General features: G+C 36.1%; 1 long non-coding RNA gene across 1 annotated transcript in view; it reads right to left on the bottom strand.

Moving 5' to 3' along the window:
• Window positions 1–425: 425 nt before the first annotated feature.
• Window positions 426–14,857, bottom strand: part of LOC131809450 (uncharacterized) — an 81,586-nt gene continuing 67,154 nt past the window's right edge. The window contains exons 4-5 of the long non-coding RNA XR_009345180.1: window positions 5,395–5,481; window positions 426–723 (exon numbers count right to left, since the gene is read on the bottom strand). This is a non-coding gene — a long non-coding RNA (uncharacterized LOC131809450). The remainder of the gene's footprint in view (window positions 724–5,394; window positions 5,482–14,857) is intronic.

Below are 14,857 nucleotides of genomic sequence, written 5' to 3'. Positions count from 1 at the left end.
TGGGGTTCTCCTGAATTTCTCTCCTTTAGTCCTGACTCCTGTTGAAAACACTGAGTTCCTTGTTAAAATATCTAGAAACGACACTAAATTCTGATCCATGGGCATGGTATGTTGGGATTATAAAAGGTCACGTGAGGTTCTCAAATGGAGGTAGGGAGGCAACATCACTCCCTGGGGAGCATTTGGCAATGTGTGGAGACGTCTCCCCTCCCCACCCCTTTGGTCATAAATCAGGAGGATGTTGCTAGTAGTGTCTGGCATCTAATGAGTGGAGGTCAAGGATGCTGTTAAATATCCTACAATGCACAAGACACGGGCCACACAGTGAAATTATCCAGCACTAAATATCAGTATAGTAAGGTGGAGAAATCCTGGACGAAAGTAGGATTTCAACAGGTTGTAGGTAGAAGATTAGGCTTTTTATTATTGAGCAGGACCAGATCCTAAAAAGTCACATATGGTATTCAAAAGTGTGAACAGATCTCTCTCTGACATCTTTCCTATTGGCCTTTTACCAATTTTCAGAGGCTTAAGGCTCTAAATTCTGCATTTTAATGTGTAAAACTGAAAAAGCAATTTTTTTTTTGCTATGAAAACTAGTTCCTTAGAATTTCTCAACCTTGAGACCAGTAACAACGCTTGACCTTAGTAAAAAATGCTTATAGGTATTATATACCACAGTATAATCATTGCATCGCCACAAATATCTCCAATCTGGAATACCTATGGAAAAAGTTCATATATACTATCACTTTGGGAGTTGCTTAGAATTGTTATAGACATTCAGTAAACAATCTATGAAAGGACATTAATTTTAATTCATCACATGGGTACGATGTTCTGAAAAAGAGAATGGTTTAAAACATACAAAACTAACAAAATCAACAAGAAGAAGGCAGCATAAAATACCTCCTGTGTGTTTGTATTTTTTAGTGAGCACAAATGAGCAAAATCTTGATGGAATATGAGACCGTCCTGATTGTTTACCATGCAAATAATTCAAGGGTTAAAAGATGGCTTCTCTTTGATTATCTGCAATCTCTGTTCCTACTACGCGGAATACAGAATGATGCCAGTGCAGGGAAAGACAGGACAGCTGGGATCAAGAGATTTAAGAGGCAACAAACACAAAATAAAAAATAAATTAAAAAAAAAAAAGCAAAAAAGCATGTCAAAAGTGAACTCTTAAATATTCATTTTGAATGACTGAGTTCACAGTGCTTTTCTGTGTGGTACAGATGGCTCAGGGATTCAGGGCAAACAAAGCAACAATTTCTGCATACTCGTAGCTACTCAGCCATAATAGCCAGAGGCCTCAAAACTCCCAGGCTTTGAGATGATTCAACCGGATCCCTTTACCTGCCAAATTCCACTGGATCTATGCAGCCTCCATCATAATAACAAGGGTGAAAGGATAGTAGGAAACATGAGCTGTCTTTGCTTTAACATCCACATAGCATTTATCACTGGGGAATGACCTTTAAGTTCCAATTACAGCTTCATTTATGGTGGAAAAATGTTTTTGAAGGAGAGAGGGGACATAGAGAATTTCTTAGTTTGATCCAAAATTTAAATTAAAAAAAAATTAAGCAAATGGAAAATTGTACACATTTTAATCAAGCTGAAATTGTTAACTGATTACAGGAAATAGTCTGAGATGTGTAACTCTGAGAAGCAACCTGTTTCTTTGTTAGACTCAGGGGTATGACCTCATCACACTGAGCTTATTCTCTGCATAATGGCTTGGAGAAAAGAAAGAGCCAAACTGCATCATCTTTCTGCCTGTCTTAGTGTCAGGGGAGCGCTAATACTCATATGGTATAATAAAAAACAGTATTAAACTGCATCTTTGAACAATCAAAAACAACATACAAAATGGAATTCAAATAAAAGGCTAATAGCGCTTTCTGCAACAGGAGATAATTTTACCATTTACAGTGTATCAGAATGGTTCACCAGACTTTTTATTCCACAGGGATTTTATTGAGAGCCTATCATGTGCCATGCACTGTTGGGTGCTCCAGAAATATGCAGAAGTCAGTAAGAGAATGCCTTTGTTCCAAGTCTAACAGAGAAGACCAAATAAGAAACAATATAGTAGCATCCCTACATTATCTGCAGGGGTACATTTCAACACCCTTAGTGGAGGTCTGAATCACAATTAGTACTGAACCCTATTATGTTTTTCCTATATATATACAACTGTGATAAAATTTAATTTATAAATTAGGCACAGTAAGAAATTAACAATGAGAATAAAATAGAGCAACTATAACAATATGTTCTAATAAAAGCTGTGTGAATGTGGTCTCTCAAAATATACTGTATTCACCTTTCTTCTTGTGATGGTGTGAGATGATAAAATGCCCAAGTGTTTAGATGAAGTGAGGGGAATGATGTAGGCATTGTGACCTAGGTTTAGGGTGCTTTTGACCTTCTGGCAACATGTCAGAAGGAGGACCATTTGCTTTCAGACTGCAGTTCACTGCGGGTAACTGAAATGGCGAAAAGTGAAACCATGAGTAAGGGGAGACTACTGTATAATAAAAATCTGTGTGTGGCATATATTGAAGAGTTTCAAACAAAATTTCAGAGATCATAACACCATGAGTTGGAAGATGTTAGGGAAGGTTTGATGGAGAGGGTAATCTGAAAGGAAATCTTGAAGTACTGTGAGAACTTGAACTGACAGAAATGAAGAGAACTTCTTTTTGAAAGAAGTCAGTAATACGAAGAGAATAGAAGCCAAAAAGTAGATGGGTATGTGCATGAATCAGTATGTAGTGTGGTTTAGCTGAAACTAATGAAACATTTAAGGACCTCATAAAAAATATGTCTGCAAGGATTAAGTTGGAGACACACGGACTTCTAGACCTATAGCAAAATTTAGGAAACCAGGGGCGCCTGGGTGGCTCAGTTGGTTGAGCAACTGCCTTCGGCTCAGGTCATGATGCTGGACTTCCAGGATCGAGTCCCACATCGGGCTCCCAGCTCCTTGGGGAGTCTGTTTCTTCCTCTGACCTTCTCCTCTCTCATGCTCTCTTTCACTCATTCTCCCTCAAATAAATAAATAAAATCTTTAAAAAAAAATTTAGGAAACCATAGTTTAACTTTTTCATCCTACAATTGAGATAGCAAAGGTTCAGAAAAGGTGAAATTATTTATGCAATGTGATATATGTCAAGGGGATGATCCTCATAGCCAAGGATAAATGTCTCTTAAATGTCCATTCCCATTTTTGTTTCTTTTTTTTTCCCCCTACTCCCATTTTTGTTTCTGTGATAACTTGTAGAGTAATCTGGGTATCTGGGTGTTCTTAAATGCCAAGATAAGAAAGTTGTACTAATTACCTTCATTTGGTAAATCTTAAAGAGACACTAAAGATCTTTGAAAATAGAAATGACATTATTCAGAATGAATTTTGGGAAATGGAGAAAGGAGAACAAAAGATATATTTTGTAGAGATGTAAAAACAGATTTAAAAGCAAACAAACCAAGGTCTGCCTAGCACATAGACATAAAAATTGCCTTTCACATGCTTTTTAAATATAGCTTTGACCAGCCTTTAGCATAGCTTGGAGAATATGCATCTGCATCAGTGTTGAGAAATCAAAGACATCTAAATAGACAATGAATAACCCAGTTGGTTGTGAAGATTTTGTTTAAATATATCATGGTTTCAGTAATTCCTGATATAGTCATAAGCACGTGAAAACCTTTGGTAAATAAATTACCCAAGAGAATTATGGGAAAACTCCTGTATTTATTAAAACAGTCATATTTTATGAACTGTAGAATATAGTTTTGGGACTAAATACAGTATTTTTATTGTAGTTTTAAAATAATCTTCATTGTGAATTCATAATATTCTCCAAAGCTTAATAGCACACATGGTATGTATGTACAAATATATAAAATACATGTAATCTGTCTCTAATTTAAATAGCAATGAGAGAAATGTATTACCTAATTTGAATTAGCCCTAAATTAAAACTGGAACAGTTAAGTACAATAATTTCAGTCCAGGGCAAAATCATGCTCAATTATAATTTAATATCTATATTGATTTTAATTTCAAAAATTAATTATCATAGCTTTCTGGTCTTATGCAAAAGCAAATACATAATGTTGCATGTGAATCCCTTTCCCCAGAAGCCCCTGAAAAAATTCCCTTCATTCACATACCAAGCTCAATTACTGATACTCAAGTCTTACTTCTATCTTGAAGATGTAATATGTAAGGAAATAATAAGTATTTATTTTAGGTACAACTGAAATGAACATTAAAATGTTTAAAAAACTTTTAGACCATGACTTCAGTGTGAGGAATCTTAAGACTAGAATGAAAGTATTCATCATCTTAATAATAGATGCCATTTATGAAGTGCTTACTATAGCAGGTGCTTTGCATGCGTTTTCTCGTTTAGTCCTTAGAACATCCTGTGAAGTGCATATGGTTGTTGCCTCACTCAAAAGGCCAAGTCGATCAGAGTCATACATATTGTAACCAGGCTTCATCTGGCTTCAAGCTCATGCTCCATTTCAATCACTGTGATGCTTCAAAATGTTTAAAGTCAAGGATAGTTTAGTGGCAGGGAGAAGAAACACACACAAGACAGTGACAGTAGAGGTGACTTAATGAAAGGAGATGAGGAACCTTTGTGAAAGGCCTGATGGTGAGAAAGTTCATAGGATGTTTAAAAAGGAAAATAGGCCTGGAAAAGAAAGCAGGGACAAAAATGTGAAATTTGGACAGGGGGGCAGCAGCCACCTCACAGAGGGCCTTGTCGATCATGAATTCACAACATACATGTGGTAGGGAGTCAGGAACATAGCATAATGCTTAAGAACATAGACTCTACATGCAGCTCTAGTTTCAAAACCCAGATCCCCTCTTAGCTGATGTAGTGACCTAAATGTGTAAGCAAATATTTCTTCTGTAAAATGGACACTGAGCAGTTTTCTTACAGATTGCGTGATGACTAAGATACTACGTAAACACACTTAATCGAAGGTCCACGTAATGAATTCTTATAAAATGTTACTGATAATTATTTGTAGTCTTTTCATTATACTTGATCTCTCAATAGACCCTCTAGAAGAAACTTCCATCAGGAAACTGGTGTAAGCACCATGAGACATTTCTTCTGTAGGAACTCCCCTGTGTACTTACTCATGCCTATATTCCATTTTCATTCAATCAGTTAAGAATTTACTGAACATGCTCTAATGTTTCAAATAGTGTGCTGGGCATTATGGATGTACAGATAATTAAAATAAGTTTCCTAACCTGGAGGACTTTGCATGACAAAGGGTAGAAGAAAAAGACGGCTGCTATGTGGTACCATTTATGTCAGGAGAAAGGGAAAAGCAAAACTTTTAGTGGGCACTTACCACATTCCAAGCAGGGTACTATATATTTCTGTGTATTGTTATCTGCTCTTCTTCTTTATCAGAACTTGCAAGTAAGTTTCTTTTTTTCTAGGAATAGAGGAGGAAAACAAGCTCAGAATAGTCAGATATCTTGCTCAAGTTGACACATTTACTAAAATGACAATTTGCCATTCAGGCTCTCACTCTGAATCCAGGCAAGCTCTTTGCACCTACAATTCTTCCTTTCTAAGTCTCCAAACTGTACCAGTTTTACCCTAATAAAACGAGGACCAAAGTGAGTTTTGGGTTTAGCAACAGGAATTCATAGGTCCTCTTGATGATAAAGTTTAAGGTGAAGGAAGATGCTAGCAAAGGACAGAAATGAAACAGCGGTTGGAAAGGTAAAAGGAGAAGGGATTGTTTTAGGTTGTGTTTTATTAGATCTTTCCATAGCAGTGAACATTAATCTCTTCTTTCTTTTTAGAGCATTTTCTTTCTTTGGTCACTATGTCCCAGACTCTGAGGGCTCCTTGGCTGAAACCCTGAATCCAGTTCCAGTAAGAAGACTTAACCTGAGGCTTATATGAGATCTTATTTAATCTTCCCAGCAATATTTTGAGACGGTTGTCATTGTTCCTATTTTGCTAATGAGGGAAAACAAAACAAAACAAAACTGAAGCTCAGAGAAGGTAATTTAGCTACCCAAAGTCATAGAGGTATGGAATGATAGGGTGGGGATTAGGACAGAGGACATTCTGACAGCAAAGTTCATACATGCTTTCTACCACACCAACTTTTCAGGAGCTCATAAAGCATGAGATTAAACATGGGTCTTTTACTTGAGATTTTCAGAATTCAGGCTCACTACCCACCACCCCCTACATTTTACGTCTCTAAATTATGGAAGGTTAATCCTCAATTGGCACAGTCTAAATATTAGGGGAGGCCAGAATTTTGTATTTCTGCTTAAGCTAGTCCTGGAAATAGTCCAAATTTATGGATATTAAATTAAGAGGTAAAAGAGACAAATTTAAATAGCTAGCAGTTTGTCCCCTCATAAAAGCTTAGTCCTAGCTTCGAGGATACTGCAAATCCCCAGCCCTTGAAAGGTGAATGAAACAGAAGACACCAGTATGCATATTGGTCGACTGCTTGAATCTGGAGATCATTGATAAATCTGCCACATACTGTAAATCTGACTTTAAGCTGTTCACAGTAACTCTTGAAGACAAAAAAAATTACTAATTCTCCAAAATGTTTGACAAGCCTTTCCCAGCACTTCAGTGATAATTCGAACTATCGCCTCACTGGGGTCATGTGCTAACAATGATCCCTCCTCCATCTTCTGAATTCTTCCCACACATTTTAGATATGCAAAGGTATAATGTGGTAAGTGAACTAGTACATGGAGTATAAGTGGGTCTCTGAAATCAGCTATTTTAGAAGACTTAATTTTTCTTGCCTTTCTTGGTTGCTGTAGTGATGATTAGAATAGGGACACTTTTCAGTGGTAGAATTAAGACCTCTCTTCAGAGTAAATCCTTCTTTACTTTGCCTCCTTTCAAGTGCATGAGAAGAGTTGCTAGACAAGTTTATTTAATCACTTGGAATACGTCATGTTAACTCAAGGAAGAAGCAAAGCGCCTGAAAAGCCAGGATAAACTGTGCGTAACTTTCTTTCTCCCCTCACAAAATCTAGTTCCAATAAAAACCATCTTTACTGCCTCGGGCTAATGTGTAAGTTAGTGAGAGATTATGGCCTGGTTTTTATAGCGTTTTATGTAGTATTTGACAATCTATAGGGACCTTGCCTGTTAGTCCTTTACAAATATAAAATGTAATTTTAAATTTCACTTCATCATGGTAATAGGCTATATACGCTTCCTTTCTAAAGCCTACAGACCGTCTTGTCACCTTAGGGAACCTCAAACAACCTTATTTAATCACCTCTTAGTGACTCATTGTGCCCTGCCCACTCTTTTGAAAATATATAAATCCTAATTATTTTTAGGGCCCTTTTCTAGAAAATGAGGTTGATTTCTTGTACTCAAGCTAAGCATACACAGAAAAAATAGTAAGAGACCCTTTGTCTCCAAAGGATTGGATTATATTCATATATTCTCTCCAGTGCCCCTCCTTCCCATTTTCAGTCAAGCCTCTTAGGTAGAAAAACTTGCTTTAGAAGGCAGACAGCCAATCAGCCAAATCCCTAATGGGGAAAATAAATAGTGACAGCCACTTACAGTGAGATGTTAAGGTGTGTACAGTGTGGCTGTGGGGCACACAGCCATCCTAAGCAGTTTAATTTGGTCAGTGCGTTGCTAGATAGATGAAACAATTTTTGTTAACATCTTATAGATGAGGGAAGAGAAACTCCGAGAAACTAACTTGGTCAAGATCTCAAGGTTAATTCCTGGCAAGAGTTGAAACTGGTTCCTCCAATATTTAGTTAACTTATCTCTCTGGTATACCTCACTGCTGTTTACATTGTTAAACCGCTTCCATACTTCCTAAACAGGTCATGTCTTGCTCCTATTGCAGTTACTAATTCCCCAAAATGTTTGACAAGTAATCAGATAGTTCAGCTCACCATAACATGGTCACTGGTATTTAACAGCGAATACTAAGGTATTTGTTATTTCTTCCCGTGTGATTCTCTGTGCTGAATACTACAATGGCGCTTCCCATGTAGGAGCTTAATTAACACTGAGAAGAGATATGTATGCCCTTCGCAACTCTCACTGTTCCCAGGTAATGGTCCAGGACTGTGGTGGTCTTAGGCTAGATTCCTCCTAGGAGCTTGTAGACTCCACAGACCAATTCTGGAGCTCAGAGAAGCCATTTTAGAGATGGGCCACCTTATGCAATCTTGAAACTTGGGACTACTTGTCCAGCATTTGCTTCATCATACTATCACTATTTCCTGGATATCTACTCTGAATGTCACTTTACCAATTTACAGATTGTACAATGAGAATCCCAACCCATCTAGCCTACTTAAGTTCAGAATGTCAATACCTTGAAACCCATCTTGAGCTACTCGAGAGTTTCAATAACAGATGTCTAATACACACCTAATGGGCTGATGGAAGGAACTCTCTTTATTTTTTTCTAATTTGCTTCTTTAAATGTGAATGCATTATAACTTGCAGTTGAATACTTCCGTAAAGATAATTACATATGGCAAGACAGAAAAACTTTTTGAAAAAAAAAAAAAAAAACATTCCCTTGAATATGTGCCTGAATTCATTTACAACTGTTGCTGTTTTAAACACTTCAGGCAGAATAAGTGGATGGCACTAAACAGCTTAGCTGCAATTATTATGGAATGTCTGAGGTATAATTTCCCCTGCGGTTTTGTTAGGCGTACAAAATTCATAATTCTGATTTGTGGCAGGTACTTATTACCCATCACAGGTGGGGATATGCAAATATTATTCTAGTAGGGGTGAACAGCCTTTATTTCAGTATTCAGCTATTAACGAGATTTGTGAGTCTGGTACTCTGGGGCCATTTAATTAATTAGATGGTACAGATAAAATATAAATTGTTTTGTAGGCTACACAATTCCTGTCCTAGGAGATGTAAAACTGAGGCTAAATGAACTTAGTGCAGATTGATTTGTTGTTTTTTATGTAGCTTCCAGTAAATGTAAATCCTGCTCATTATTTTACTGTATTAATTCCACTCATAATCCTCATATTCTCTGAGTTTCATTAAAATAGACGTTACATATTTGACTATTTTGTTAAGTGACTTTATCACTTAATCTCCATGTCCGTTTCAGTAAGCACATCCTGTATATGGAAAGAATATATCTATAACAGATCTTTTGAAAAATTTTCATATTCTTGAGTAAGAGTCTTTTGTTACTTTGCAATATTGTGTATATGGAAATAAAATATGCTAGAATAAGTCTGAAAAAATTGCATGGCATTAAAAAGACTTTTATTTGGGTCATTCAAGAAATAGTGCAACTTATACAACTTATACAACCTGCAAGTAAGGAGAATCCTTTGTCATGCATTTGATATCTCAGGGAGGTGAGAAGTTTATAGTTATTTGGTTAATGGCAAATAAATTTAATTTTTCGTTTGTCCTTTACATACTTAGCACTGGATGACTAGTAGAGCTGTGGTAAGAAGGATTTGGGATCTTGTCTTGACATAATGGAAAATCACTGTGATTGATTATTGATGTCTGCCTTGGAGTGTCTAGAATGGTGCTGTTTTTGCTAGCTATTTGCCATCTTTGGCTTATGTCTTTGGTGACAACTCAATTAAAAGCCTTTAATCGTATTGTTGATTACCCTAAATTTGACAAGAATAAAAATGCACATATTCTGTTTCACTCAGAAGATACTCAATTGGAGTTATTAAATTTCATAGCAGTTCCATCTTCTAATAACACAATTTGTAAATGATTACTTCAGTTTTATTTTGAAACTAGAAACTAGAAAATAATTATGCAAATAAATGACTGGATATTTTTTCTGAGTTAAAGTTGGGCTTACCTTAAATTCTACTTTTGAATGAAATACTAGTTTCTTTCTTCTGACCTTCAGGTTTTCATTTAAAAATTGAAATTCAGACTAACAATAATAGTTTCTCTTTTCTCTGAGTAAAATTTTCTGTCCTCTGCCAGCCTCCCTCCACGCCTCATCTCTTTTCACTTCTTAATGAAAACAATGTTTCTCAAAAGAAGAAACATACTTTAATACCTTGACTAAATAAAAGGAGGGTACACAAAAAAATGCAAGAACTGGAGAACAATTTCCCAAAGGGACTTAACAATCACATTTAAAATAATTGCAAAAGCAGAAGCCCACACATCATGTTGACAACCTTGAATCCAAAGAAAAATACTTAAATGTACAGATCTGAGAGTTCTGTGTTCCAGGTCAGCTTTCAACAAATACGGTTTCAAGCATCTCCTATTAATGTCCATAGAAATCCAGGAAAAGATAAATTTGTCAATTGAAAAAGATATTTATAAGGTATTACAACTATGTATTCTACATCTCCAAAAGAAAAAATTAAATGAAAGGTGTTAATTATTCAGATTCAAAATCTGTTAAAGAAACCAAGAAAAAATTAAACAATTAGAAAAATATTTTAGCAAAAAAATATGCTGGATTAACAACAAAGGAATTATATACTAAAAGATTAGTCAAGACATTACTACTGAAATTGTTTATGTGGTTTAAATAGATGATAATGAGACATGTTATTCATGATGTATTTTCTGTGAAATGAAATGCTTCTGAATTTGCAAACTTTAAGAATTAAATTGGTTATAAATGATAAAAACCTAGATTATAATTGTGGAAGCAATTTGGAATCTATTATTGATCCTAATCTGAAAAACACATTGATAAATAGGAAAAGAGAGAAAATAAAGAAGGAAAAACACACAAAATATTAAATGTTAAGATTAGTCCTTTTTAAAAATATTATACTCAAGGAAATATTTTATTCTTTTATGTAAAGATTTTATTTATTTATTTGACGGAGAGAGAGATCACAAGTAGGCAGAGAGGCAGGCAGAGAGGGAGGGGGAAGCAGGTTCACTGCTGAGCTGAGAGCCCAATGCGGGGCTCAATCCCAGGACCCTGGGATCATGACCTGAGCTAAAGGCAAGAGGTTTAACCCACTGAGCCACCGGGTGCCCCTCAAGAGAATATTTTAGACATAGATGTAATATTCTGTATTTTGCAGGCTTCTTCAAAGTTTCAGGCCTTTGTTTCAGGTAGCACAACCACTCAAAAGCTCTATAGTTGGAGTATATGGAGAAAAAGGAAGAATCCAGTGTTCTTTGGAGAACAAAGAGGGGTCACATTAAGGCATTAATGAGGTGTTCTCTAATGGCAGGTCAGGACCTGAACTTAACCTTACTGGGTGCAAAAAGGAGTTGAACTGAGTGGTACATGCATGACTCCATGTATTTGCCAAATCCCACGGAATTGTATATTAAAAGGAGTAAACTTTAATGAATGCAAACTAAAAGAAAGCACCAACCAGGATGTTGAAGGGCAAATGGATTAAACTGTTATAAATGTATAACATATCAGCACTGAAGAAGATAAGAGGAAGAAGAGATGATTTATGTAACTTTGAAAAATAGTGTTTTGGCTATAAAGTTAAACTTTAAAGACAAAAATTTAAAAACTATAAAACTAAAAACAGAAAGGAATTTTACATAAACACTACTCTAGTGGCAGTCGTTTTTCATGGAAGTACAGTTAGTAATTATGAGAGACTTTACATCTGTATTGAGGTTGAATAAAAAGTAAAAGAAAGGTGGATAGTGGGTGATAGGTTTCTTACTGTTGGAGAAAGAACTTACAGACAAACTAGAGAGGACAATTAGAATAAATTCCATGGTAGTGGATCACAGTTGGGAGACATTAGTGTGAACCCATGTTTAACTTAATAGTAGTACAGATGGTAGATATATAAACAATTGTGTGTGTGTGTGTGTGTGTGTGTTAGTAGATGTAGAAACAATCCTAGACATATGTATATATGTAACATATATATATGTAAGTTAGTATATATACATGTATGTATTACTTAGTTCTGTTTGTGGAGAGGTCTTAGAAACAACAATACCCCACTAATGATAAGCGCACATACACCAAGATCTTGGTTTCTAAATACCATTTTAATCAAAGTAACCAAGAATCTTTGGAGAAATAATTGATTCTGGTGCTGGAGCAGGAAAAATACAGGATGAGTCTGAAATATGTTAGGATGGCAGAAAGTAAGGGAGTGGTTAAAAGAAAAAAAAAAAAGTCAAAGGGACACAGATGCCAACTGAAAGAACTCCCAATAGCTCAAGCTGGAACAATTTGAACAACAAAGTAAATAATATAATATAAAATAAATATTCAAGAGTCCATACTGATTCAAATAAATGAAGGCTTATGTTCCTTACATGACAATTATAAATAACTAAGCTCTTTCCAGAAGTGGAGCTTAATTTCCCAACACTCCTTCTTCCTTTTGAGAATGGGTTAGACTTAGTGACTCACTTCCAGAAGATTAGTGCATTTAACAACAACAAAACAAAACACCATGATAAACACTACCTCAACCAAGTGATGAAAGTTAACTGGTGGTGTTGGGCACAACAATCTCCTATGAATATGTATGATAAGGACACTTCACCTCTTCAGTATTCATACAAAAACCCATAACCCTAGTCTAATCATGAAAAAAAAAGAAAAAAGAAAAAGAAAAACCAAAACTGAGGTATGGTAAGAAATATATTTGGTCTTTGTCCTCAATTTCTGGCAGAGAACTCCCCAAATCCTTGGAATTTTCTAAGTGATAAGAATGTCTTTTGGTCTTTCATTAGGTGTCCTTTTCAAGCACAACTGATTTATGCTAATGAGGTAAATTAGGGTGGGGCCTTAGACAGACTTGGGATGCAGCTTTACCAGACAGACCCAGAGATTAGAGGGTTGGGACTTTCAGACCCACCTCCTTGATCCCTGAAGAGTGGAGGGGGACTGGAAGTTGAATCAGTTGCGAATGACCAATGACTTAATCACTCATGCCTACATAATGAAGCCTCCACAAAAGCCAAAAGTATGAAATTCCAGAGCTTCCAGGTTGGTGAACACAAGAGGATGCAGAGAAGATGACTTGCCTAGAGAGCATGGAAATTCTGGGCCCTTTCTCCACACCTTGTTGTATGCATCTCTTCCATCTGACTCTTCCTGAATTATGTCCTTTTATAATAAAATCGCATCCTAGAAAGTAAAAGGTTTCTCTGAGTTTTGTGAGCTGCTCTAGCAAAGTAATCAGACTAAAGGAGGGGGTTGTCGTAACCTCTGTTTTATAGCTCTTGGGTTAGAAGCACAGGTGACAACTAGAACTTCAGTTGGCATCCAAAGTGGGATAAGAGGATGGGGAGAGTCTTGTCAGATGGAGCTTTTAACCTATGGGATCTGATGCTATCTTCAGGTAGATAGTGTCAGAATTGAGTTCATGGTGTGGTGTTTGAAAAAATCACACATCAGAATACCAAACTAGTATCCCTCGAAACTGTCCTGGTCATGAAAAATGAGGAAAGGCAAGAAATTGTCACAGACCAGAGGACACTAGGGAGACAGTACAGCTAAATGCAAAGCAGTACAACTTGAGCAACAAAATTAATAACAGTATTTTTCTGTAATTAAGTTGGGTCCTGAAAGAGAAAAAAGGATTCATGTTCATTTTAAGAAAAAGTTTAGGACACCTAGGTGGCTCTGTCAATTAAGCAGCTGCCTTCTGCTCAGGTCAAGATCCTGGGGCTCCTGCTCAGCGGGGAGCCTGCTTCTCCCTCTTCCTCTGCCAGTCCCTTCTGCTCATGTTCTTTCTCTTGCTCATTCTCTCTCTCTCTCTCAAATAAATAAATAAAATATTTTTTTAAAAAAGGGAAGTTTACATTATAATATATTATATTTATGATGAGTTGTTTATAATATCATACATGTTCTTAGCATTGTTGTTGATTTTTTAAAAATCTCCTTCAAATTCTTTCATAAATGGGCTATAAGACTTCAGGACGTTTTGCGTGTTCTGGTGTAGTAGCTAATCTCAAACATTCTTGCAAACATTTGAAAGCTGAATTGAAAAGCATGAGAAACATTCTTAGAAGCCTTTTTTACCCTGGGACAGTTAGCTGTAATTGAACTATACAAGGAGTGACTATAAACCTCGTAGATATAACCCCAGAAATTCAAATTAAATGTTCCTTCAATTTTTCTGTAGTCAGATCCCCCCAAATGCCCACAGGCATAGGAATGCCTCTCGATGTGTGGGGAAATGTGTTGAGGGAAGGGGTTGGGGAGCAGGGAGTCAGTAAGGAAAAGAACAAATTGTAATTAAAGTTTCATACTTTTGCAAATTGTGCGAAAATGCATGACAAAGATCATGCTGATTTCTTTGAAGCTCTAACATCTGATTCTGCTAATAAGCTACAATTTTTAAACTCATACTTAAGGGTAGTGAGGAAATTGTTTAGGTGTCAGGCTGAAGCAGCGTGTTTCAACCAAATAGCCAATCATTGGTGAATCAATCAAATCATAATCTGTGTCTTATCTCCTTGTTGATTTGTAAGCATGTTTCCTCAGGAACACAGAGGTGAGGGAGCGAAGGGAGGCAGGCAGGCAGAAAAGTGAAATTCAGATTTGGGCAGATTTCCTAGCCATAATAAAATCTAATATTTATTTTTAAAACATTTATATAGTGTAACTGTGTCCTACCGAGGGACTATTCTTTAGTGCTTTATAAGTACTCATTCATGTAATCTCATAATAACTCTGAGTAAATACCATTATCATCCCATTTTTCAGATAAGAAACCTGAGGGACAGGGAGATTAATTTGGATTGATACATTTGATCAATCAATTATAAATACTTATGCACAATTTATAAATAAATAATTATAAATAAGTTTGTGATTGGCAAAGTAAGGCAGAACCAGAATTTGAAG

Source organism: Mustela lutreola, chromosome 10 (genome assembly GCF_030435805.1).
Source record: "Mustela lutreola isolate mMusLut2 chromosome 10, mMusLut2.pri, whole genome shotgun sequence".
Lineage (NCBI taxonomy): Eukaryota > Metazoa > Chordata > Mammalia > Carnivora > Mustelidae > Mustela > Mustela lutreola.
This window is presented reverse-complemented; position numbering and strand designations above follow the sequence as displayed.